Source organism: Marmota marmota, unplaced genomic scaffold (assembly GCF_001458135.2).
Source record: "Marmota marmota marmota unplaced genomic scaffold, marMar, whole genome shotgun sequence".
Taxonomy (NCBI): Eukaryota; Metazoa; Chordata; class Mammalia; order Rodentia; family Sciuridae; genus Marmota; species Marmota marmota.
Genome location: NW_025999968.1, coordinates 5,292,354 through 5,320,311, shown reverse-complemented (window position 1 = coordinate 5,320,311; position 27,958 = coordinate 5,292,354). Strand labels below are relative to the sequence as shown.

Here is a 27,958-nt window from a genome sequence, read left to right as displayed (position 1 = left end):
CCCCCTCTTATCATGATGTTCAAATTGCCTCAAATCACTAACTGCATGGACAGCATGTTATTTCATTTGCCATTGGAAATATCATAATTTGGAAACTTAGTGGCTTGAGAATATGTATTAATTTTTGAAAAATCTATTACTTTATTCACCATAAATTAAAGAGGCATATGGAACGAAGGTCAAAATTACTGATTCATTAGAAATAAGAAACAAAAAACACTCAGCACATAATTTCTCAACTTATCTAAAATGCTCAAGATTTATTTCAATGGAAGCAATATTTCTACTTGGAAATTCAGAATTGAATATTTTGAAATAGGGCATCTATTTAGTGAGGTTTTAGTAAATGCCTCTGTAGTTCTTCATAAAATGTGAGGTGATCATTTCTTATGGCTTTTTTTAATGACACAGCCTCAGATTACCCTATGTTTCCCTTACATAATAACAAAAGACACTTCTATACTGCTAAAGCACATTAGGAATCCTTTCAAAACTCTCTCTTTAACGATATTGAAAAAAGTATTTGATTTATATCCGACCTGCCTATCTGCATATATTTACTAGACAAATTGGGATTAAAATGGCAAAAGTGGAAAATGTTTATTTCCATGTTCTATAGTGATTAGATAGGCTTTTGTTTGTTTTTAAATTATAGAGCTTGGTTATATGTGGAAAATGGGCATAATTTTAGTTCCTTTTTCATCTTGAAGAGAAACTTGGCTCTAGTCTTCCAGGAAATACATTTATTTAGACCAAACATTATGCCACACTTTTATACATAATTTCTAATCTTCATAATATGTCTGCAAGGTGGGTATCATTAATCTGTTACTGATAAGGAAACTGAGACTCAGATAAATTAAATAATTCGACCAAGGCAATTAAGCTAGAGCCTTTTTATCCATGGATTTTAAGTGGTGTTTGCATACAAACGAGATAACTTCAACGTCTCTGTTGTTTCCTTTAGCAGGTAAAAACACCTCCCTGAAATGGAGACAACTTTTCTCTGTGTAATCGACCATGCTTTCTTAATACAATGAGTTATCAGAGAGATCATATTCTTAATTATATTTAGCACTGCCTTGTGACTGTGAAATTCATCTTTGTCCAGTATAGAGAATTTGCATTCTAAGAATAGGTACAGGAGCCATAAGCCTCTGATTTCCTGGAACAGACATGGTTTCAAATCTTACCTTTTATTATCCCCACAAATCTGCTTGTATTTATAAAATTGTCTTCTAAGTCTTTGTTCAGAAGATATGCGGTCTCTGTCATTACCTACTTTGTATATCAAATGCAGCTGAAAAGGTCACATCCAGAAAATTAGTCCTGACCAGCACACACTCAAATTATTGTCCTCCTAATTCTTGTAGAACCAATAGAGGGAATCCAAATCAAAGTCATTGAGGGAAGGGGAGATAACAAGAAATAGTAGCAATTATAGTTTATATATGTTGAACTCTTAATGAAATGTTCCTGATCCTGTTTATGTATCGTATTTAATTTCACAATACTCCCATTTTACATATTAGAAATCAGACACTTAGAGATGACAAATAACTGGCCCAAGGTCACATGCCTAGTAATGGCATCTATGGAGATGGCTTATGCTTCCTCTGTTTTATTAAACTATCTCCAAGGTATGGGAACAAAATCTAAAGAGATCAATTCAAAGAGCAGTATTAAGATTATAAATGGAAGATGCATCCAAGACTTAGGAACTAGAATGGGAACAGATTAGAACTAAGGTGGTGGGACCAGGATGGAGGAAGCAGTCAGTTGTATGGTACATAGGTGTGCTGTGTTGCATATCAGGGATATAGAGCTGAGAAGGGGATGGTAAGAGAGAGGGAGATGAAGAAGTGAGAATATGTAGGAGTGCTAGATAGAGGGATGCTTGGCTGATTTCATGTTTTTCTCTTTTATAACCGTAAATATAGTTTTGAGTGTTAGGAGACCAGGACAAAGTGGATTTGTCTGAGAGCCCAACTAAAAAGCATCTCTTTCACAAGTCATTCATTAACTGAAAGGGGAAAAACATGGTTGTCTAGCAAGATACTTTTTTAAAATATAAATTTCTCCAAGAAGGTAAAACCTCATTCACACATGGGAATAAATTACTTTAATGAGGTTACCAGACCACCTAACTGAATGCAATTAAAGTCAAGAATCCACAGTTTGACTGGGGAAAGGAAATGGATAACTGTGGAGTTGAAGACTGAAAGATGGGTGATGGGGTAATACAAATGAGGATGAGGGCAGGGTTTCCTTAGATAACGGGAGGGTGCCAAATATAATTCAGTGAAAATACTATTAAGGGCTAACGAAAGGTGAAGTACTAACATGATTACCTTAGTCCTATTCAGCACTTATGTCTAGAAATTGGTAGTACCACTACAATTGGCTTCTAAACCCTGAATTAAAAAATGAGCAGAATTTTCTACTCATGGTACCTCCTCAATAAAAACTTGTTGAGCAAATAGGATATCAAATTATTTTGGAAGTTGGTAACTTTCAGATTTTTCAAATTCTAACCTATCTTTACAGTCTAGGTTAATCCAGACCAATTTGTCCAAACTGTCCACACTGCATCATCACTGGAAAGAAGGGAGAAAGTAAAAATACCTCAATCCTCACCTTCCCTCCAGTCCAGCAGACTCTAGATTCTGCAGGGTCTTCAGAAAGCACATTCTATGAATATTGAATGTCGAATGACTGCTGTCTCATGAAAGCTATGTAAAAGTTAAATTAGGAAATGTATGATGGAAACTGAACAAAACAAACAGGGTGTGTTAAAGATGATCTTTCTTTAGAAAAAGCTGATCTGCCCTATTGGAATCTTAATGGGATCTTTTATTCCACTCTAGACCTATGCTGGGTTCACACAGAAGTTCTTCTGAAATGTTGATATATATAAAATGTGGGAGGTACAATCAGAAGCAGCACAAGGACACTGCAATCAACTGCAGAGCACAGGCACACATGGTTGTGGATGTTTCTGGATGTGTGGGCAGCTCCTGGGTACGACTGGGAAAGAGCACGTGTGCATGCGTTCCACCTCCTCGACTGCCTTCTCCTTCCACGCTACTCCAACAGCTCTCCCACATTTTATAACATCACAGGAGGTTTCTAAATTATAGTGCTTTCAAATATGCTTTAAATATATAGATCATCCTTTTAACCTAAAGGGGAGAGGGGGAGTATTTTGTTATAAATCAACTGAATTTGACAGTAAATTTGCATTTTGGATATGTTTTCTCACTGATGAGTTGTGGAAAAATGCATATTTGTCTAAATATTGCTATAACTTTAGAATGTAAGAGACAAAATGAAATGAACTGAAGAGGCTATGTAGCCCAGTGGTTTCCAACATAGGTTCTGTGTCAGAATCATATAGGGAGTTTTAAAAAATACAGGTTCCCTAATCATGATCCTCTTCTTCTCCCCCAAGTGATTCTGACTCAAAGTTGGTCTGCTGTTTGTAGCCAGTTATGGTGTCCAAGGATTTTAGTGGACTTCTTTATTTCTCTGACTATAGATCTAAGAACCAGAAAGGCAAGAGGCAGGGTGAATTTTCTAAGGTCATGTAGGAATATATTTTATGTGAAAACAGGGACTATATATAATATGAAATTGACACCATTAGCTATATTCTAAGTTATTTTAGAATATATTTTGTGTTTGTATGAAACAATGCTTCTCTTGCCTAAAAGCCACTTGTGTGGCATTTCTTTCTGCTAAGAATGGGGAGGGGGTGGGGGGATTACAAAGAGCCAAAACAGGCATCAACTAGGCCACCCATAAATCCTGAAAGTTACTTTGATGAGATCTGCCTCTTGCCTCTGTTCAATGAGACGGAGACAACTAAAAAATCTTCATCTCCAAGCCTGGCCTTTCTATTGCACTGTAGTCTCAGGTCTGCAAAAGCCCAATGGGCCTTTCCCAAGTACCCAGTCAGCGTCTTCACTCAGTGAGTTCAAAATTAAACTGGTGCTTTCCCCTCCCAAACCTGCTCCTCCTCTGCTGCCCTATGTTTCTGTTTATGGCTCCACTCAGGTTCAAAATCATGAAGATGTCTTTGGTGCCTTCCTCTCCCTTGCTCCCAAAATATAATGGATTAATACTCTTCTGCCATGCATCATAAATCAGTTCACCATCTATTCAGTCCCTCTGCCCCTGTCCTAGTTAGGGTCCTCAATGCCTTTTACCTGGACCATTGTGTAGTCCCTACATGATCTTGCATCCCCTGGTCTTTTGCGACTCCAATCCATTTTATTCATTGTTTCCAGATTAATCTTTTGGAGGCACAGCTCTGATTATGTTACTCTCCCACTAAAAACTTCCAATAGCTCCCCATTGTCTACTGAATAAAGTCCAAATTCCTTGGCCTGGTAATAAAGTCCTTTCCCTTTCTGGTCCCTATCTACTTTAACCACTATATTTCCCACTACTCACCTTCCCACACTTCATGCTCTAGTTAAACTCAACTACTTCTTTGCAGATTCTTTAGCCTTTGATTCTTCCAGGCTTTGCTTAAGGTTTCAAAAATGTGCTTCTCTTTTATCTTTGTGTGCTCAAATCCTCCTTGCCTTTTAAGGTCCAAATTCAGTGTCACCTCTTCTGTAGAGCCCTCAGCCCTCCTCTGAACTCCAAGAACACTTTATTTGTACTTCTTTTATGGAGCATGTATCACTTTCTATTGTAGATTCTAGCAAAGCAGGCACAGGTTCAAGTTCTCTTGCTAGATTAAAACTTCTTTGAGGACAGGATTTGTGTCTTATTTACCTGTATCCCCCCACTTCCCCCCTCCCCAGTGCTGAGTAAATACACAGGTACACTGCTTGCAAGTATTTGTCAAGGGAATGAGTTAATGCATGCACTTTATACACAACCAAAACATAGGTGTTGTTTCCTGTCCTTGCCCAAAGCAGATTAGAAGTAAGCATCAGAGAAGGAATGAGGAGCTTAGAGGCTTGCACAACAAGAAATAACTTGATAGCTAAAGAAGAGAAATGAAAACTATAAAACTATAAAAAAGAAGATATGAGAACTAAAATATTATAGCAGTTAAGTGGTAAATAAGCACAGAAGCAAATAATCTTATAGAATAAGGACCAAATGGTTAATGCCACATGGAACAGCTTGGAAACCACAAAATAATATTCAAATATATAGGACTATTTTTATACTTCCACACCCCTATCAGCATCAGCAGAAACACAAAGCAATTGTAATTCAAGATGATGACCCTAAGTCAGTTAGAGAAGTTTGCAGGATAGTAAACAACAACAACAACAACAACAACTAGATATGCATACAAATTTAATATATGCATATCAAAACTTAAAATTAATAAGATGAAAATATCTCTTGATAGTTAAGAGGAGATAATAAAAGAATTTTATGTAAACCTGATTTCCATGAAAAAGTCAGGTAAGTAAGTTTTCCTTTCATATATATTTTTCCAAATATTAGGAAATTATTATTTTTTCCCAGTAAAATATGCTTATGATATGCAATTTAGAAAATACAGGAAAGTAGTAAAACAAAAACTAAAATTTCTATATTTCTAAGATTTATAGTATATTTAGAAACTGGCTATGATTATACCATATGAATAGTCATGTATGTTTTCTTTTAATTTAATATGTAATGTAAATTATCTATGGTATTATAAGATCTTCATAAACATTTTAATGTCCCCCAAATTATATCTAATGGATGTTATACTATATTTAGGCAGTCCCCTGAAGTTGAGCATCTAACTTATTTTCAATTTTATAATAGAAATATATGTAATAGGATTTGCCATGAGCAATAATAATTGTTAAAGCACAGTGAGGAACTCATGAGGGTTCACTATGATATTGTTTCTGCTTTTGTGTATGTTTGAAATGTCTGCAACAAAAAGGTAAAAAATATGTATCTATGATAAACATCTTGCATACAATTTTTTTTTGTTTGTTTGTTTGTAATTATTTTCTTATGTTATTGTTGAGGACTAGACTGCCTGATTCAAAGTGTGATCCCATTTGTACCTACTTATCTAACTGTGGGCAAACTGCTCATGCTGTCTTGGCTTCAGTCCCTTCATCTGAAAAATGGGCATATTAATGGTAATGTACAGGACTTTTATAAGGACTCGATGAAATCCTGTTCACTGAGTGCTTTCCACACTGCCTGGCACATTGTCAGTGTGCAATAAATGTCACTTTGAAGAAGCAAAATAACTTCTGTTTGTGTAATTACATGTGTTGTAGTTATATAGAAACATCACATATAAACAAAACATGCCAGAAATAACATACTTAAGCATGCCTCATATTTATCTCCAGATTAAGCACTGATTCCAAGGATACTACTAATGCTAGAAAAGTTTACATTCACTACTTCAATCCAAGGAGCACTGTCATCAGAGTTACTATTCATTTTTAAAAATGTATAAATAGCTGAGGAAACTGTGGCTTAAAATGAACTAATTTGCCCCAAAGAACAGAGGAATAAGCAGATCCTATTCTCAAATGCAGGTCTGAATTCCTGGGATTCATCCCTGAGCAACTGGAAAGAGCCTTTGTAAATTGTACTCCTTGACATAGACTTCAGTCTTCCTAATCTTTATCCCTAAGAAGCAGATTTAAATTTTTAACCAAAGTTTGGCTCAAGTTTGGATGTTTATCTGGACCTTTGTATGAAGCATCCTTTTCCTTTTTAAAATTTAATCAGTATTATTCATTAAACTTTTTCATGATAGAAAATAATTTCTTTCAGAAGAAAAAGGGGTACTCCCTAAAATAAGCTTGCCCTTTAAAAATACATATCTCATGGTTCAGGAAGATTAGAATCATATTGGCTTTGAACAATGATGTATATTTGGTTTGATTATATTATGCCTATTATGAAAGAATTCATTACTAAACACAGCCAACCCCCACATTGTAGAAAACCTTTAAAGAAGAGGTCTAGATTTACATATTTCACTTAAAAAGATGTAGTCTGTAAATGTGTATGCATGTGTATATGTGTGAGAGTAAGACAGACTCTGGAAGTCTGTATTTGGAAGAATGCTATGAAAGTCTGAAAATGATAGTTTTCCACAAACTTTACGAAAAACGAAGTCACAGAAGGCTACAATTAAAAAAATATATGGTCAGATGCAAATTGAGTCTTTTATTCTGGGGTTGGGAGGCTACTCCTGTGCAATATACTTAAGACCAAGACAGTCAGGAAACACCAAAAGGGGAGGCTGCAATTCCTCTGCCTCAGACGGTACATTTATGCATCTGTATTATAAAAAATGTGCCAGCTCTAGCAAGCTCACAGTACTGAGCAAAGCGCTAGAGGTACAGCTGGGAATTTGTCTTTCAGGGCTGGCTCTATTTACTTTTTTTTTTTTTTTTCCGGTCTGCTCCTCCCTGGTGGTGGTGGTGGTGGTGATGGGGTGGCACAGTGGGATGTTTCTTGAAAAGGGGGGAGAAGGAAGGAGTTTTTGTGAGTTCTATTTTGGTTATTGGTGAATAGAAAAGCAGGGAATTTGCCAGCCTGTTACTCAGTTATACTGAAACATGAGGCAAACTGACTCAATTTGGAGCACAGAAGGTGCTGAAAATTTTTTCTAAGAGGTCTTGAAATATCTAAAGCTGTCTTCAAGGAAGGACCTATAAAAAGTTACCACATCAATACCAGAGGTAAGCCATTGCCTCTTCTCTCATCTATGACCCCCTAAGTCACTACCCATATCATTACACTGTCAGAGTAGTTAGAATGATATTTTAAAAATTGCTTTGTGTCCTCTGTCCCCAGGAGAGTGTTAAGAGGAACATGCTTGTGTGTAGACACACACAGGTGGGTCTTCTTTACAAAGTCATTTCCACATGTATACACTGTTGGGAGCACAGGTTGTAAATGTGTGAACAAGTTATATCCTTCTATTTGTACTGTCCAACCTATTTTCTTCTTATTTTCCCCAATATGCCTGAGCATATGTGTCCAGTACAAACATCCAGCTGCGTGGATGTGTTTATGTGTGTTTCTAATTCCATACTATCTTGAAAATGGTTCAGCTTTCTAGAAACACAGCCACATAATTTTGTTTTGATTTGAAAAACTGCTCAGTAAATGCACGCAGGTCATAATGGCAGGTAACAGACCATTTATTGAAGTGCTGAAACAAATAGAAAACAAAGTCCAGGACACTGTCTCAGAGCAGCACTTCCCTTGTGAGACACTCTCAGCTAAGTAAGGACTAAGTGAGACAATAATAAAACAAATACCCGTAGGCTTTTCAAATGATGACAACCAGCTCAGGGTTACCTGTTATTCCAGACCTTGATGATACAATGATGTCCTCAACTTTGCTTTCAGACACTGGATCACCGCTTAAGTAGCCTTTATCTTCCCCCCTAATTTTTGTTGAAGATGCCCTTGAAATTAGGTTTGATGAAAAATTCTTTGTTCCTGACAAAGCATATGTATATTGTGGTATCACTCTAAAACCCACGATTGGTTTTAGCTCTATGAAGAGAAAAAAAAATTCCAACAACCTTTCATGCTGAGATTTCTCATGCTAGTTCTCAGCACAGAAGTGATTTTTTTTTTTTAAGTTGCATAAAGCCTAGCAAGGTTTAAGTTTTCCCAGCAAGGAGAAAGTGTTTTTCAGCTGTTAAATTTTTTAGATGCTTTTTTGGAATTTGGATAAAACTCAAAAACATGTTTGTTTTAAAATGTAAACCTTTTTATGTACAGAGGTTTGCATATAGAGAAATGCTATTACTCTGTTTAAAGGTGCTTGCTTTTGAAGGAAGTCACAGGCATTTAAATATAACAAACTACATGTTGCTTTATGAATGTCTTATTAAGCACTAACATAAATATGATGCTCTGGAGGATCACTAATGCACACATTTGCTGAAAGGATCACTTGTGACACAGCTAGTGGATGTATTTCCATGAGAGAGCAAAGGGTGTCCAGGTTTGAACTAAAGAGCATCCTTTAGTCAGCTAATATGCTTCTAAAGACCTTTAATTCTAGTTGCAAGACACTTCTTTGCCCTAAGCCTGCTTGATTCTTTGGCTTGTGGACTGGGCCAAAGCTGATACAACATATGATATTTCAAGCACAAAAATAAGAGCCATGGTAGCACATGCCTGTAATCCCAGTAACTCAGGATGCTGAGGCAGGAATATCACAAGTTCAAGACCAGCTCAGCAACTTCATGAAACCTTGTCTCAAAATAAAAAATAAAAAGGGTTGAGCACTAGCTTAGTCCTAGAGCAACTCTGAATTCAATAACCAGTACTGCAAAACAAAACAAAAAAAACCCCAAAACACATCAGTAAAGAGAGAGGAGGATAAGTCATTAGAAGGTCTGCCATTTATAATGGGTTAAGTCATTTTAAATTTTAAGAAAATTGGGGTTGGAAATGTAGTTCAGTGGTAGAGTGCTAGCTTAGAATGTGTGAGGCCTTGTGTTCAAACTCCAGCACTGGGAAAAACAACAACAATAACAATAACAACAACAACAAAAGCAAAACAATTTTAAGCCAATTGTAGATATACTAAGTGGAAGAAGATCCTATCTTGATCTACAATTTTTTTTTTTGTTTTCATCCATCTTTATCATAACCCACAGTAGAAAGTATGTTTTATATTGTGATCGAGTGTCCATTCACATACATGTGTATATGTTCCAGGGGCAGAAAGTAACTTTACCCAAATTTTAGATCTTCAGAGTTTACACAATTCCATGAGTAGTTTACTATTTGGAAAGTTGAAGACCAGCATCTAGAAATCCAGTAGACTTCTAAATATTAGAAGGACTTTTCAAAATCAAGAAAAGAGTGCCTACTTTTTGCTTTGATCTTTGAAATGCCAACATAATTCATTCTTTCCTTATTCTTTTATAATTTATAATTCTTCAAATATTTATTGAGATTATACTATATGCTTCATAAAACTGCAACACACATCTAATCTAATTATTATACCATGTTTTAGGATTTATGACAGCATTGGTCAGATGGTTCTTGAAAAGGAAAAAAAGCCTTCATAGTACAATAACCTGTTCAGGTTTTCTATGGAGCTACCAAGAGCCCTGATAGCATATTTTTTAACCCTTTATTGTGGTCCTAGTATAGAACTGTAAATCTTTTTTTATTTACTTTTCATATTTAAACTTAATTAAACATATTATGAAGGAAACCATGAAATTTTAATGCCAGACTACTTGAAAATAATCTTTCTATAATATGGAGTTCCTCACATCTTTCATAATAGAGAGAATATTTGCACAAAATTTCTCTTGATCTAGAAATATGGAAAACTGACCATCACTTACATTATGGTGATTTTAAAAATAAATATGCTATAATACAGTGTATGGAAATGCCACAGTGAAACTCATTAATTTATATGGATAATGTGATTGAATAATTATAATAAAGGAAAGTTAATGCACCTCAGCACTTGAAGTTCTAAGAAGCAGAGTTAACGACCAACCTGTAAGTTCCATCTGAGGCAGTATGGCTGCTCTTGCCTAGGTGGACATTGTGTATGTACCATAAAGAAGAGAGGTTCTAAATATTCATTACTGACCATATTTAGGTGGATGGGTTCTATTCCACTGGACAGTGTTATATAACTGTATGCTGAAGCCCCACTCAATTATTTACATGGCTTTTCCAGAAAATAACTAACAGTGAAAAACAGAAACTTAGAAAATCTAGAATATTGAATGATATCCAAGTAAGTAAGAATATGAGACTCTCTCATCACAATGTAGGACATGTGTCAAAGTCACAGAAGTAATAGCAGAAGTTTCTATTTTCTAAGAGTTAAATATTTTCAGGCTGTTTGAAGAGAATTTTAAATGCTTGAACTTTTTATTTTACAGATTATGATTTGGACAGTATTAAAATATTACAATTGGGCATTGTTTCATAAACATGATTGTAGGCCACCTTTTCAAAAGAGCTTAATAACTCTTTCCATTTTTATGAGTACAGTTAGTTGTCTGCATAAAGTTATTCCATCTTCCAAAGCTTCTTACTGTCTCCACAGATGACAAATTGGCACATGCACATTGGCACAGGGAAACAAATAACTGCTAAGGTCACTTAAATGGGGGATATTGTAGTCTTCAGCTCTGGAGGGCAAAGGTACCAGAAACATAAACAGACAACTTAAAACCATTCCTCCTTATATTTTTGCATTGTTTCTATATGGAAAATTACATTTCTCTGAGAGTATATGTGTAAATATGCATCTGCTAGTGTTTTGGCAACTCTAAGTAACCTAAATTAGTTTTGATCAACACTGTTGGATTTTCAAACCCACCAACGTAATAAAGGCAAGTTTAAAAAAACACAAACAAACCCTACAGTACATTGTGTGCTCTTCTGTTCCAAGCCTAGGCTTCAAGACAAAAGGAGAGCGAGACTTTGTCATTTGCTAGCTGTTAATAATCAAGAGAAGATCTGCCAGACAAGCTCTTCGAGGGCTCTGTCTGTCTGGACCAGGTATATACTGCAATACACAAAGGGCTTTGCAGGGGGAGAAAAATGAGTGTTCGTGGACAATGATGCAGCTTTCTTAATTAAGATTTTCATTACTGATACATACATTAAGTTCTGCAACTGCAAGAGCCAAAGCACTGTCATGTGCAGGTAGATGTCCCTGATTCCATCTTTAGGCAGTAAAGCTAAAACATATTAAATGTGCACCCAGCAAATGTTGTGGAAACCAGGAGAGCTCCAGAAATATTTCTGTCAAAATGCAGAGAGGCCCCATTAAAAGCAGATTTTTAATGCATCTAATAGGCAGGGGAAAATCCAAACTAACAGACTGTATGTGGGTATTCCTATGTGGCTGCATGTGTGTTCAAGTGTGGTTCTTTGAGGTCCTGGACCAAAGCTGACCTAGGGATAATCCCTATATAATAATATCAGGAGCTCTTAAAAGGAATTTTTATCTTTATATTTACTAATGCCTGTTGTTGAGAAAGGAAATAAATGACTAAACTTGGATAGCTTTTGGAAGAGGGCAAAGACTCATGTACACAGCTGGCCCTGACTCCACACTTCCTGGGTTACTTAGTCTGTTTCCCTGGTCCCTAGGCAGTCTACGTATCAGTGTGGTCAGCCAAGGCATCCATAAATCATTCCCATATAATCATCTGATTGTGGTGTGGAGAAATCTTTCTTCTTAGACCAAGTTATTTTTACAAAAGTAATTTTACTAACAAGTTAAAAGAAAGTGAAACCTTACACAATCTTAAAATAGATAAATAATTGGCATGTATGTTTTTGATTCCATCTTAACTGATGCCTAATTCATTTTAGTGTGACTGATGCAGTTAAGGTACACACAGTTCTCAGTTGTTTTTCTAGCTTCTATTTGTATCTTTTCCTGTTTCAAAGTTTATATCCATTTGGGGGGTTACCATATAGAGCTCCTGTTTCTCCTCTAAAGAATACCTCTCTCTCTGTCTTGTTACCAGAGCAGAAATGAGAGATGGAAGAACGTAATGAAAGATTATTTTATTACAAGAATTAAAAATTATAAATTCATTTCTTACTTTGTGCTATGGTCTCACATGTCTGCCTGAACTCATATATTGAAACTTAACAGCCAATGTAATAGCATTAAGAGGTGGGGCCATCAGGAGGTAATTAAGGCATGAGAGAAGAACCCTCATGAATTGATTGGCATGCTTATAAAAGAAGTGAGAGGGATCTGCCTCCCTTCCTTTTGTGTCTCTACTTTATGCCACATGAGGATACAGCATTCACCTCTTCCATCTTGGGAGGACACAGCAAGAGGTACCATCTTGGAAACGAAGAAGCTATATCAGACACTGAACTTTCTGGTGACTTGATCTTGAACTTCCTAGCCTCCAGAACATTAAAAAATAAATTTCTTGGGCTGGGGATGTGGCTCAAGCCGTGACGCGCTTGCCTGGCATGCGCGGGGCGCTGGGTTCGATCCTCAGCACCACATAAAAATAAAATAAAGATGTTGTGTCCACTGAAAACTGAAAAATAAATATTAAAAAATTCTCTCTTTCTCTCTCTCTTAAAAAAATAAATTTCTGATAGTGAATTATTCAGTCTCAGTTATTTTGTTATAGTAGCAAAAACAGACTAAGACACTAGATAAAAGTATTTATCTGGAATTTAAATGTAACCCTCCTCACATTCTATAAGGAGGAATAAGCCAGGATCCAACATTAAAATGGCTCAAAAGGAATTATTCTTATTGATTGGATAAAGGGAACAACTCCAAATAACAGTAGTCAATAAGAGTTCTCTTAGATCCTGCACTTGGATTCAGCTCTGTGAAGCAGATTTCTGGATATTAGCCTATGTGTCTGAAATTCTCTTGCTGGGTGTAGCAGAGATTTGGGATGGAATGGCAAACAAACAACTTCCTGTAAAGTGACTGGCCTAAGTACCTATTCTAATGATTGATAGTAGTAAGATGATAAAGCAATTGGTTCTTTTAAGTAGATGGATAGGTAGTATACAGACACCCTGTCAACAGATGCTTCATGCATATTGGAAAAGCTGAACAGTGTGAAGATTCTAATCTTCAGTGGAAAGTAATAGTTATAAGACTGGAAGAGAAATACTTGGAAGCTATTGGTAAAGGATCAATGTAGTAGACATTATTCAAGCTCAGCAGTGATGGATAAAAGCAGGGGGGGAAATTCCAGAAAATCATTGTGACTAGAGACTTCTTATTACTTCTCTTCATGTGCCCTTTGTCAGCTTGTAACAACTAGACAGAAGGACACTAATAAAGGATTTAGGTATATCTTATACTCATATTCTTTCATGATATATGTGCTTCTTTTACCCCAAATATAGAGCCAATTATAAATTAGAGGTGATAATTATTTTCTTTTTACCAATAAGCCTAGAAACTTATGAGGAAGGAATAAGGTGGACCCCATTTTATTTTTCCACAATGTAAAAGGCCAGAAGTCCTCTTCTAAATAAATCTGGAAGTGTCTCTGTGGTAAGGGTAAAGTAAGGTATGCCTATTGCCTAATTTGTATTTAATACCCTACACTAGAAGGAATGATGAAGAGTATATAAAATAAGAACCTAATGAATCTAAGATCTTAATTTTATCAGTATAAAGACTTCTTATACAACTTGTCTTTATAAGCGCCTTAGTAGAATTACTCTGTGAATATGTAGATTGCTTGTATATGGGATCTCTCTCTCTCTCTCTCTCTCTCTCTCTCTCTCTCTCTCTCTCTCTCACACACACACACACACACACACACACAGCTTTGAACAGCAACCATGTTTAAGGAAGAAAAGGAAATGTGAAAAAAGAGCACTCATAATGTTATTAGCACTCAACATTTATCATCTCTCCTGTGTTCCTATTTGGCCTATGAATATCAGCTATGTTATAGAAGCACATATAAAATATGTAAAGTTTCCAAGGGCATCATTAAGAAGTGAGACATTCAGCACTTGGAGCTCTATGTATCTTGAGCCAGCCTTATGGTCTCTAGCAGTACCACTAGCAGCACTAATGCCTGTGTCCTGACCATATGCTCAGACCTACCTCATGGGGCATTTGACTGCTCAGGTGGAGGACAAGTAACTTGCTAAATTTGGCTCCTACCATTCTCACCAGCCTGAGGTTGGCTTGAAGGTATTGCCACAAATCTTTGACATGTTTGCTTCTCTTCTGCTTCTTTTCTGGACACTGTTTTAGGAATTAAGGTGTACACTTTCATATATATACATTCCTACATAATTTTCCACCAAAAGGGGGAAAGAATGCCCTGAGACTCATTCCACCCCTTATCATCAGCAACTGAACTTCTTGTGCTAAAGGAATGCTTCAATTACTACTATGAACAGCTTTGTTCAACAGCTCCTGTCCCTTTGAAAAACTCAGAGAAATGACTCTGAGAGCCCAGATGCTCGCTTCCTAAAACACAAGGAAGATGCCCTGTCACAGTTTGTACTGTGAATGCTGGGGTGATGCTGTCAGTGTGGCATTTCTGTTTCTCTAGTGTCTTTCACTTTCCCTGAAGTTGCTGAGAAATATTCTATTTCATTAAGTATGTAGTAATACACATGGGAGTTGGTGGGGGGAGGTGGAGGACATTGATGACATGGCCTCTAGCACTTTATTTATGAGAACATTCAGAAATCTCTATCTACATCTGCTAGAAGAATAGTGTCAATTCTGCATTGGAGACAGGAATCAGGCAGAGTTGCCAGTGCGTATTTTTCTCTTCCTGGTAATTTACTGATTCTGGAGTCTGATGGCAGAGTGGGAATGAGAATTTTTATATCCACATAAGTGAACAATTCACCTGCTTATTTGGAGGATGGTGACACCAGGTAAACATAACCGTATGTAACCAAGAAGCACAAACTACCTTTACCCAGAAATTCCACCGGTGCCTCCACCAGCACATTGTTCCTCAGGACACTCCAGGGGAGGGCAGTGAGACTGGTTGTGGCCATAGAGCATTAGAAGCAGAGCCTGAGATGGTCTTATAGGACTTAAGGGAACACTACTTTTGCAGTAAAGAATGTGACTAAGCAACCTGGTGCTTGTTAGATTGCTAAAGTGTTTTTTCCAAGTTTTTATTTTAAAAATTTGTATTAATAAACTCATTTAAAATGACACTAACAATTAAAATTATTTTAAAATGATAGAATTAATAATCAAAATAACAGAAATCTACAAATAACTAAAAATACTAGTAACAAATAATAAAATTTTGGGTTGGGGCTATGGTGCAGTGGCAGAGTGATTGACTTGCACAAGTGAGGCACTATTTTTCACTCCTCAGCCCACATAAAAATAAACAAATAAAATAAAGGCATGCTGTCCATCTACAACTACAAAATTTTTTTTTTAAAAAAATTTAATATTTTCATTATTGATTTAATAACCACTCCTAAGGTATAAGGGGTATGTCACAAATATTTTTCCCAGTTTAAAAAATATTTTCTGCCATAGCAATTTTTTATTTTCATGTGATACAGTTTAAGATAGTTTTCTTTAAGTTTTCAGGCTTTGATTATATACATGGAAAATGTACCTTTATACTTCCAATATGAAAATATTCATATGTATGGTAAAAATTACAACTGAGAATTACAGAATTAGTAAAGATGTGGAGAACTGGCTAGTCCCTTTCTTTCTAGGGGAAATGTAAATTGATACAACTTTATTGGGGGGATGGTTTAGGAATGCCTGCATCTTATGTTGGTAGTTCTACCACTTTAAATTTATTCTGAGGAAGTAACCAGGTAAATGTCTTTTAGAATACACGCAGGAAAGTTTCATATATAAAGATGGTCATGGTAGCATTATTAAGAAAAAAGTTCTAAGTGTCCCAAATGTCCATCAATAAGTGATCGAGTCAATATATTGTCTATATACTGGAGTACAATGTTGCTGTAAAGATGATGTCGATGTATATTTATTAATATGAAAAATGGCTATTACACTGTTAAGTGAAAAGAGCAGATTATAAAACAGTAGGTTCCTTTTTATTTCATTTTAGAAAGAGGAGGAGGGAGAAAAAAAGAGACAGATAAACAGAGAAGTATGCAAATATAGTTCCCAACTATACACTGTGCTTATCTCTAGGCTGTGAGATTTTGAAGGAATTTTCCTTTGTTCTTATGCATACAATCATTGTAACAATTTCAAGGAAAACTAAATGTATAGCTTTTGGAATTAAAATTTAGAACTTTTACTTTTAGGGGAAAAAGAGCTTTAGGTAGAATTCCAATATGATTTTCAAAGTCTTTCATAATTAGTAGCTCTCTTAAAGGGTGCTATTATTGCCTGATAAGTTTTTTTGGGTGGGTAGCATTACTGCCTCATTTAAGTTTCCTTCAAGTTTGACAATCTGATGTGCTGTTCTTACTCTACAGGATTTTAAAATATAAAAGTTCAATTACTGGAAATAGCCTAAATATTTATAGGACATAGGTCAATTCTAGGAATTTTATATGACAGAATACTATTCAGAGATTGCCAAGATATTTACAAAGAATTTATAATTATACCAGGAAGTATTTATTATACAATATTGAGTTAAAAATAGGACACAATCTTATATACAAAATGTTATGTTAATATCTAGAGAAGAGACTAGAGTTATCTAAAAATTTGTTAATAAGTTTCTATGTGGTGGAATTGTGGATGTTTTTGGCTTACTCTATACTTTCTTAATATTTTACAATAAGTATGAATTATAGAATCATGAAAGAAGTAAATATTAAAAAAATACAGCTGCATCACTCAACAGCTGCCAAATTTTACCCCAGATGTATTAGTTTTGAGTCAAATGGTCCTAATGTCATTTCCTAAGGGGAATCTAATAGACTGGAATGTGCTTAAATAAAGGAAAACTGTAACTGCCACCACCTCTTTATAAGCTACCATTTTATAATACTCAGAATAAAGTGGACTACAGGATCTGTTGTCTATGGGAAATTAGGAATTTCCACCACCTTTAGGTTCTCTTTACATCTTCCTTACATTGCCAGCAGCTGGGACTTAATTAATCCTTAGTAGTATAGGTCTGGAAGCTGTTTGTGGAAGCTGATGGTATAGATCACCATTAGGGATAGAGGCTAATCTATTTATTTCAAATGGGAGTTCCCTTGAATAACAAGGATGTGCTGCTATCTGAGTTCTTTCTAATTAGTTTTCTTTCCCTTCTTCTCCACTTTACCTTCCTTCTTCTTCCCTTTCTCTGTAACCCACGTACTCGTACTCTTCCTCTATCCTTCCCTCATTTAAATAACTGACCTTTCTATAAAGTCAGACAACAACTCTTACAATTTAGGGAAAATTCACACTATACCACACTTCAAGTCGATGATCTGATTGTTCCTAAATGATCATATTTGTGCAAAATGATAATGAAAGAAATCAAAATAGTCACTCATATGTGTATGATGCATATTAGAGGCTTGGTTGGCAATAAGGCAAAGAATAGTCTTTTTGGGGAAAAGCAACACAGTGACAGGCAATGAAGAGATAAGATGGGGAGAGAGGGGGAAGGAGCTGGCGAAAGAAAGGAATAACACAAGTGTCCTTGTTTTTTTTTTTTTTTTTTTTTTTTGTCAAAGTTTATCTAACCAACTGTTCCTGGCCTTTTGGACCAAATGGTAGCCTTCAAACCATCCCAGACTGCGAGCTACTTGAAGCAGCGATGGTATTTTATTCCTTTCAGTATTTTTTGTACCAAACACAGAAACAATGCTCAACAGGTGCTTGAAGAATTTAACTGACCCCTTATACGCTCTGCTTTCCCCTTCTATATTAGTCTCAACTAGAACAAAAACAAACAAACAAAAACCACCACCAGCAGCAGTTACACCTATAATGCTGTTTCACAAACATTAGGTGAAACTCTATCATAATTTTAACTCAAATACCCATTTCTTCTGATTTTCCACATTGGAAATGCTGGACATATGGGTATCAGTGTTAAGCTACCGGACTCACTTGGGCCTTTCACACTGCCAAAGAAAGAGAATTCTACTGTTTCTTTGATCAACTTGCTGCTCCAGTTGTGCTCAGAGCTATTTTAAACCACTATTTTCATCAGATCTTCCCCTCCCCACTTATTCTTGGCAAGACCTTGCACTTTAGGAGTCATCACATGAAAAATATCATCACCTACTAGTACCAAACTTACATGTGGACCAGCATCTGCCTCTATTCTTTAATTTTTCTTCCTTGTAAGGATGGAAGAGGTGCCCATTTTTCTATGCCTCCATTTATACTTATGATGCCATCTTTCTAGCTTTATAAGGAATCACCCACTACCAATCATCCTGTCTTCCTCTCTCTTGTGTACATTGAATCTCTCTTCCTCTATTGAATTCTTCCCACAAGTGAACTAAAGAGTCAAAAGTTCCCATTTTTCCTCAAACTTTCTTTTGACCTCACTTCCCCTCTCAAGACACTATGTAGCTCATTTTCCTTTTCTTCACAGGAAAACTTCTAAATTGGTCCATGTGTGCTGCTCTATTTTTTCACTTCTCACTCTCTCCTCAATCCATTATAAACAAGTTACTGCTTCTACCACTTCAACAAAAACAGCTTTGGCTAACCTCAACAATAATTTACAAATTAATATGTTCAATGGACATTTTCTAGACTTAGTTGAAGAAAGCAGAGCACTTGACACTGCTGACCTCTCAGAGCACTTGACACTGCTGACCCCCAAATGCTCTCTTGTCTTGGTTCGTATGCCTTTGTTTCCTACTTTTCCTGTGACCATTTCAGCTAAAATACTCCTTATTTTGAGGGTACTTTACAGATTTCATTTTTATCTAGCAGATGATTAGATATTGAGAGTTCTTCAAGCCTCAGTTTGGGTTTTCTTCTCAATCACACCTTGTCCCTTGGCAGTGCCATCCATGCCAATAGATTAATTTACCACTACATGTTAACTACTCTGAACTTAATTTCCAGCCTTTATTTTATTTCTGAATTCCAGTTGTGTATATTGTAAATCTATTTCAGTATGCTCACTTATATCTATCAAAAGCACCTAACACTCAACATCTCAAGAATGGAACCTACAATCTTCCCCTCCACTCTAGTCCTCTTTTGATATTTTATATGACTATGGATGTCACCATCTCCACAAGGTTTTGTAAGCTTAAAACTGGGGTCAGAGTTGCCCTTCTCTCTCCTTCATCTACCAGAAACAACCCACAAGAAAGTTGTGCATATTTTACTTTTGAATTATCTCTCAGTTCCACTTATTCTTCTTCTATTTCCTTTGTCATGTTCCTAGTCTGACTCCTGTGTGGTCATGATAGCTTCCATACTGGTCTTCCCATATTCACTTTTTAAAAAAATTATAGATAGACAAAATACCTTTATTTTATTTATTTATTTATTCTTTTATGTGGTGCTGAGGATCGAACCCAGTGCCTCACACATGCTAGGAGAGCACTTTACTATTGAGCCATGACCCCAGCCCGCATACCCACTATTGATCTTTCCAAATCATTCACCACAATGAAGCTTGCTAGATCTATTTCTGTCTATGGCATTTGATTTCAGATATGTAGATTAATATGTGATTATAAGAGACAATACAAAGAGATCTGTTATTCCTTTTAACTACTGTTTTCTAGTGGTAACATCTCTACAGTACAATATCACAAAAAGGAGAGTGACTTTTGTATAATTCATTTACCTTATTCAAATTTCAACAGTTTTATATTTGTGCGCATATGTGTGTGTGTGTGTGTGTGTGTGTGTGTGTGTGTGTATAAAATTCTGTGCAATTTTATTACAGGTATAGATTTATGTGAACACCACCAAGTCAAACTACAGAAAAGTTGTTGTAAGGATCTGTGGCTCCCCTATTATTGCCAGTCACCCTGACTCCTACCCCAGTCCCCTAACTCTGTCAACCAGAAATCTGTTCTACATTGTTAAAATTTTTCATATCAAGAGTGCTATATATGGCAGTTTGTAATTTTGGGATTTTTAAAACTCAGTGTAATACTCTTGTAATTAATCCATGCTGTTGTGTGCCTCAATAGTTCATTCCTGTTAGTGTGGAGAAGAATACCACAATATGGATGTATGGTGGTTTGCTTAACCATTAACCCACTGAAGGTAACTGAGTTGTTTTCAATTTTGAGCTACTACCAATAAAGCTGCTATGAACACTGGTGTACATACTTTGGCTATGTTTCCACCTCTCTGGAATAAACGCTCAACAGTATTTTGGGGATCAGGACAGGTACTGAGGATTGACCCAGGAGTACTTTACCTCTGAGCTGCATCCCAGGTCCTATTGTGGCTCTTGCCTATAAATATTTATTGCCTATAAATATTTATTGTTTTCAGGTGGTACATGCCTGTAATCCCAGTGACTCAGGAAGTTGAGGCAGGAGGATTGAAAGTTTGAAGCCAACTTCAGCAATTTAGAAAGACCCTAAAAGTATATATTTTTAAAACACTAAATTGATCACTCCCCACTCCTTCATAAGTTTGCTTTCCCATTGTCCTTAGGATAAAGATAAAAATCTTTAACATGGCTACAATGGGGCCAGCATCGAAGATCCTATGTATCTCTTCAACCTCAACTTGGGCTGCTGCTTGATTCCTTCTCTCTCTCTCTAGCTGTATTCAGGGCCTTCAACCATACTGTTCCCTCTGCCTGGAATCCTCTTCCACTATCTAACCTCATTTCTTCTTTTTTATTTTCAGATGCCAGCTCAAATGTCACTTCCTCAGGGAAACTTCCCCTAAACTTCTAAACTCCATTGGATACCCACCTTCTATTCGTTCTTAGAGCATCTGCTTCTTTTATTTCATAATGGAAAGCATAGTTTGTGAATTTAAGTTATTTTATGTGACTATTTTATTAATCTCTCTCTTATATTCCCCAGATTGTAAGTTTCAGGAAGAGGTAGACCACGTTTGCTTCTCTCACTATTACCTTTAGCATTCGGTAGATACTCACTTTATGTTTACTGACATTTGGCCAAGGTTTTTAAAAACAGATAGCCTTGCATTCAAGTTCTATCTCTACTATATATTAAGTGTTCTTGGAAAATTTACTCAAACATGCTAAAATCTCAATTTTCTCATAACTAGGACTATAACAGCAAGAGCATCTGCTTAATAGGACAGTTTTAAAAGTACTTATACTTCAGTATCTAAAGCAAGGCAAGCATTCAGAAATATTATGTCCTATTATTATTAGTTTAAGAACACATACAGCCAGGTGAAGTTGTGCAAACCTGTAATCCTAGCAACGTGGGAAGGGGAGACAGAAGAATTTTAAGTTCAATGTCACCCTCAGAAACTTAGTGAGACCCCATCTCAAAAAAAAAAAAAAAAAATTGAAGGCTACAAATGTAGCTCAGTGATTAAGCACCCCTCAGTGATTAAGTACCTGGATTCAATCCCTGGTACCTCCAAAAAAAAAAAAAAAAAAAAAANTAGAATGGCAATTACCAAGAATATAAAAAAAAAAAAAAAAAAAAAGAATATAAGTGTTTATATTTTTCTTTCTAATATTATCTTTATTTTTTTCCTGTTCTTTTAGGTTCTGACTCTAGAAACTTTGAGACTCTTTAAAGGAGCCCTTAGTAGAGATCATGGATAAATACTATGACCACCCTAGGAGCATCCCCTTAGATAGACGAGAGTTTTGTTTGGCCTCGTGGCTCAGGTTCCCACTTTGATCTCAGTAATTCCTCCACTTATTTCCAGGTAGAGATATCTGTGTTGGTAAGAATGCATCTTTTTCATTCTTTGTGTCCAGAAGGAAGATTTTTAAACACTACTTGCCTCTTGCTTCATTTCTTATACTTTCCCATGGAGATGAATTATCCTGTTTGTAAGGCATCCATTGATCCATATTTCTCAATTAGACAACTGATTTGTCAAAACTCCTAAGTGCAGGAGTTTATACTTTGTTTTCTTCCTTTTCTCTGCAGACTAGTGGAAGTTAGTGACCTCAAAAAGTGTTGCACCTATGCTGATACAAATTTTCCTTGGGAGGGGTTTTCTAAAGATTAGAGTGAAGGGAAGGGTGTCCATGAGTGCATTTTGCTTGTAGCGCTAAGCCACACTCTTCAACCAGCATTTACAAAATATTTGGTTTACTTTCTATGAATTATTTTGTCTTATTTTCCAATGGGTTCATAACTTGGGTGGGGAAGAAGTGTGCTAGTTATGAAACCCTTCGAAGATCCCAGCACTTAGGGGCATACTTTTACTTGGAATATGATCCTCTAACTGGATGACCCTCTGTCTTTCATACCTTCTAGCCATTTATCAAGACCCAGATGAATCACAATTTACATGAAATTTTCTAGACCTCAAGATTCTTTCAAGGATGAAATCCTATAGCATTTCCTAGACTACATCATTCCTTTTGGAACTTAGTCATTTATTGTCTTATATGCATAAAACACTCAATACTGTAACTTGACTAAGTTTTAAGTTCCTTTAGAGCATGGAAGGGAAATATCCTATATTTTGTATTTTAACTCTCCACTAAGCATGCTTAATAATATCTTCCAGGATAAATGTGGTTGAGGTTGGTCTACTGACAGGCTGTGATTTGATGGCCCATCTTATAATTGATATGGGTTGGTAGCTGGATGGTTCCTGAAGGGGCTGTGGCCATGGCCAGAGAACACTGTGATTGTGTCCCTGAGGTGTTTATTGGTGGAAGTGTGGGTATACACATAGGTAGTTGAGCTTGTTACTATCTTGTGCTGGGATTTCACCTTAGTAATATACTCCTCCTCTTTATCTTATGAAAAATATCTCGAACCCATGGTTGGATAGTTTGGAAGACTAAGAGAAATGCAAAAAGACAGAGATAAAGTTCCTGGCTCGCTGGTCTGCAGAGTAGTTAGATTCTCTGAATTAGTTAAAATAATTTTTTTTTTTAAAATTAGCCACTACTGTCATAGGGGGGAAAAACAAACAAAGAGGAAGGGTCCTGAAAATGATGTCTGAGCAATGAAAGACAGTGAATATTTTAAAGATCACTGAATTTAATTTATTCAACCTAAATGCATAAAAGTACAGGTGGGGACATTATTTATGCAGGTATATGCAAATCACTTTATAAAATAGGCAAAGCCCTTCTGCTTTTTATAAGTTGCCAAGGTGGTTCCTGATATTTTAAAAGCTATGCACCTTTAATGTAATTTCCTAAGAGCTGGAATCCCTTGTAGGAATCACAGTCATTGTCAGAGCAAGTTTATTTTTTCCCCCTCTCCTCCAGGACATTTACAAGGCTCTCATAACCATCACAAAAAGACTGGTTTCCACAGAGATGTGACTGGAAAAATCCCCTGGAAATTGCTGAGGAGCAAGTCACAGTGTTCAAAGCGGAGAACATAGGCTTTGAAAACATGAACCCATCTGACCTCCTGAATTTAGTACAGTGAATTCCTGAGCTCTGAAACATGGGGCCCGGCTGTGCATGCCATATTGGTGCTATAAGACTGGCAGTAGGTTGGCTGTGGCATGGTCTATTTCAAACTCCTTCACAGTGCCCAGTGTTGCATGTTCCCAGATGACATTTGGTTGGCAGAAGCTGGGCCTCCAAAGCTGGCAGTCTGGAACGCAGCCCACTGTGTTTTGACAAACACATAATTGACCATCTGATCACCAGCCTACGTTCTACACTCAGGTCACTGGGGGACCTGGGCTTTCATTAGGTCCCTGCTCCTCATCTTGTTCATCTTCTCAAACCTTTCTCTAGAAAGCAATATAGAGAAGACTTAAACACACCCACACAGATCCTCCCATTTGCAAAAAAGAACATGGTATGTGAAACATAAGCTGTTGAAAATTTCCTTTAAATTGTCCTGGCAGCCCAAAGTGAACAAGAGAAAAGCACACTTATGGTGAACTCTAATTCAGAGAGAAGAAATGAATATATTGAATTGTTTCAACACCCGGCTGTGCATAAGTTGCAATTCAGTTCAATGGCTTGGAAATGCTGCTTAGAAAAACGCAGCAATGGGAAAATGATAGGAAATTGGGACATTGATTGACTTTAGGGAGACATTATTAAGAAATGATTTCATTTTTAGGCGAACAAAAGCAGGACACTGTCAATGTCATTTTCTTTTCTGCTCCCTTTCTTCTCGCCCATGACTGTTGTGGGCAGGAGATACACACCCCTGGGGACCAGTAGGCAACAGCTCAGTGTAGGGGCAGATTCAAATCGAGTTCTCCAGTGAAACTCCCATAAGGATATGTTTTGGTCTGAAATTTGTTGGCCCCACACAACAGCCTTTCTCCTAAAAGGCAAGGATTACGAAGTAGGCCAAAGTATGCTGGAGTTATGCAAATGTCAGTATTCCTGTTTGGGTTTGGATATGAGATGTCCCCTGAAAAGCGCCATGTTCAGCAATGCAGGAACATTCAAGAGGTGAAATGATTATATTATGTGAATAGTAACCTCACCAGTGGATTAATCTATTTGATGGATTAATAATTTGAATGGATTACGTACGGTAACTTCAGGAAGGTTAGATTAAGTAGAATGCTGTGGGTATACATTTGAGGATTATATTTTGCCCCCGACTCCTATCTCTCTTTCTTTCTATTTACTGGTTTCCATAAGCTGAGCAGCTTTCCTCTACCATGTCCTTTCACCGTGATGTTCTGCCTTATCTCAGGCTCTAAGCAATGATATAAGCTGACCATGAACTTAACCTCTAAAAACACGAGCCTAAATAAACTTTTCCTTTTATAAGTTGTTCTTGTCAGATATTTTGGTCATAGTGACAAAAAGCTGACTAACCCAACTCCCCAGTAGACTTTCCTCTCCACTTGACCCCATTGCACAGTTCAGGCTATTGTTTTCACCTTGATCTAGTTTCTCTATTCTCAATCAGCCATCTCTATCACTGGAGTGTTCTTTATAAAACACAAAGTTGGTTAAATTATTTAAGATCTCCCTAAGTCTGCAGGAGCAAGTCCAGACTCCTCTGCAGGACCTACAACAGATCTGTGATTTGCCTCCTGCCTACTTTCCATCCCTGTCTTTCATGTTCTTCTTTTAGTCACCATGCTTTAGCCGCACCAAACTGCTCAGCCCTCTGAATATGGCTGCCTGATGTCTCCTGACTTCATAAATGTTATTGCTTTTTTCTTGATTATGAGCCTTTTTTCTTTCCCCACCTTTTTTTTAATCCACCTTATAAACTGTTCTTAATTTTTTAACTTTAAGAACCAGCTTGGGTGCCTTTTCAAATATAGTTGAGCATTCTTTTCTCATTCTTCTCTATACATCTTGTACCTGTATTCATTCCAGTGCCCACCATGAGGCAATCTTCATTTACTTATTTATATTCCCTATCAGACTGTGAGATTCTTAAGAAAAGGGAGCATTTCATATTTATCTTGGAGTTCTCAGAACTGAGCCTAGTAAATGTTTGTTGACTGAAAACTAAATAAAGAGTTATAAGTAATAATTAATCAAAACTAAGGTAAGCAGAAGTATTAGCTTTTATAAGCATGGTAGGAGACTATTAGCAATCTAATGAAGGCAGAAGATCCCAGCAGTACTGCACTTTCTGATGGTTATCACAGGGGCTAATGATTGGCTGGGGTGAGAGTAAGAGGGAGGGAGGGGCGCTGTGATGGAGGGATGTCTTTTTAACAGAGAATGTCACTAAGACAGTAAATTATCACGTTTTCAACGAGTAGTTTTCAGTACTGAAAGGTATTGTCCTGAGAATATATTTGAGTTCGATTGTAAAGAGGCCTAACTTACAAGAACTGGATCTCCCAAATAGGACAAGTGTGTGCCACCTGCTTCAAGGCACCATGGCTGGTTATGGAAGGATCCTTTTTGTTTCTACTAAAGAGTAATGGAACGGAAAACTCTTGGGGGAAAGTCTGGAAGCTATTCAATTCCTATTGAAATCTGGGTCAAATCCAGATTGGGGCACTGGATTAAACACAGTGCAAAGAGAGAAGGTCAAATAGGCTGGATTCTGCACCTGTCCAGAGGAGGCCATTGAAAAGGCACTTGAAGCTAGATGGAGTGAGGAGACAATGTTCTGATCTGTTCCCAAGGAACTTTTCCTTTCCTTTTGACAGGCCTCTGAGGCACCATTCTTAGGGACATCAGCTGTGTCCGTGGGGTACTTGAGGACAGAGAACTGTCATAGGCCCTGTCACCCTGCTGATACAAAGGCAGCCTCAGGATTTGGAACAAGCCTAAACAAGCAGAAAACCTGGCTTAGGGGTGGGACAAGGTCATGGGCACATGAGTGGACTATTAGCTCACTATGAGTCTTTTCCCTCACCTTATCTTTGGTTAAAAAATAGGATCTCTTTAGAAGCTGCTTGATTGATGGTTGATGTAGCATAGAGTCAGTTTCATATTTTCCTATTAGCCAGAGACAGCCTTTCAATTACATTTTTATCTCAAAGGTCTCCCCTTTGATTTCTAATAGGTGACACAGGTTTCCTATACTGCTTATGTCTGAGCCTTCCCCTCAAGCACTGACGTCATAATAGCTGAGCCGTGCAGGCAGGAGTGCATGGTGCTGACTCATCCTGGTGATGTGGGATTAATGCCTTGTCTAACACAGAGCTATTATGTGAACTGTTTTTACACAAAAGAACTGTAACAAAAATGGTTTGCCAGTCAGAAGACTAGAAATATGCAGTGCTAGGTAACTGAGGGGAAGGATGTGAAGATATAAAGTGGTAACCATGAACAGGCACATCGACATCCTCCAAAGCATCAACAGACATACGCTATCAATACTGAGAACAGGGAATAACCAGACTTGTTAGGGGCAGAAAGGACCCACCCCTGTTGTATAAATGCATTACACATAGCACCAGTCTTTGCAGAGTTTAATCAATCTCCTTTCTCTGTCAAATAAATGTCACATTTGACTTTAGCCTTAGCCTTCTTGGAAGGATTTTGTCCCCCTATATATATTTGCCACTAGCTTCTAGGAATGTTAGTGAAAGGCACACACAAGCAAAAGAGCCCTGGAAACGGCCTTTCTGTGCAGATGATTACAACACAATAAATACCTTAGGTCAGTGAAGTAAGATATAATGTTGTAAATAAGGGACATTGTGCACCAGAGAGTGAGAAGCAGTCAGAAGGATCATGATTATTTATCACAATAGGTGACTGTCACTCCCTGCCAGATTTCTTGGGTGGTGTCTCTTGTAGTGACTTGATTATTTGGTTTCACTGCCCCCAAATCTCTTTCAAGCAGCTCAAAGTAATATTTATCTAAATCCACTCAGTGCAGCCTGGTTTGGTCTTTAATAAATGTTCTCTTTTTTCATTTGAAATCAAGCTCCCTCTGCCCCACCAACTTCCCATCTTTTCTAAAAAAGAATGCCACCTTCTATAAATCTCATGGAATGTGTGAATCCTAGATTTCTTCCCCCCCCCCCGAGACT

General features: G+C 36.9%; 1 protein-coding gene and 1 long non-coding RNA gene across 41 annotated transcripts in view; one reads left to right on the top strand and one right to left on the bottom strand.

The window, feature by feature from the left end:
* Nucleotides 1-27,958, bottom strand: part of Zbtb20 (zinc finger and BTB domain containing 20) — an 809,739-nt gene that overhangs the window by 152,214 nt on the left and 629,567 nt on the right. The window lies entirely within an intron of this gene.
* On the top strand, nt 612-6,538 carry LOC125617020. The gene is made up of 3 exons (XR_007347879.1): nt 612-1,679; nt 3,039-3,041; nt 6,528-6,538. It is a non-coding gene; the product is annotated as an uncharacterized LOC125617020 (long non-coding RNA).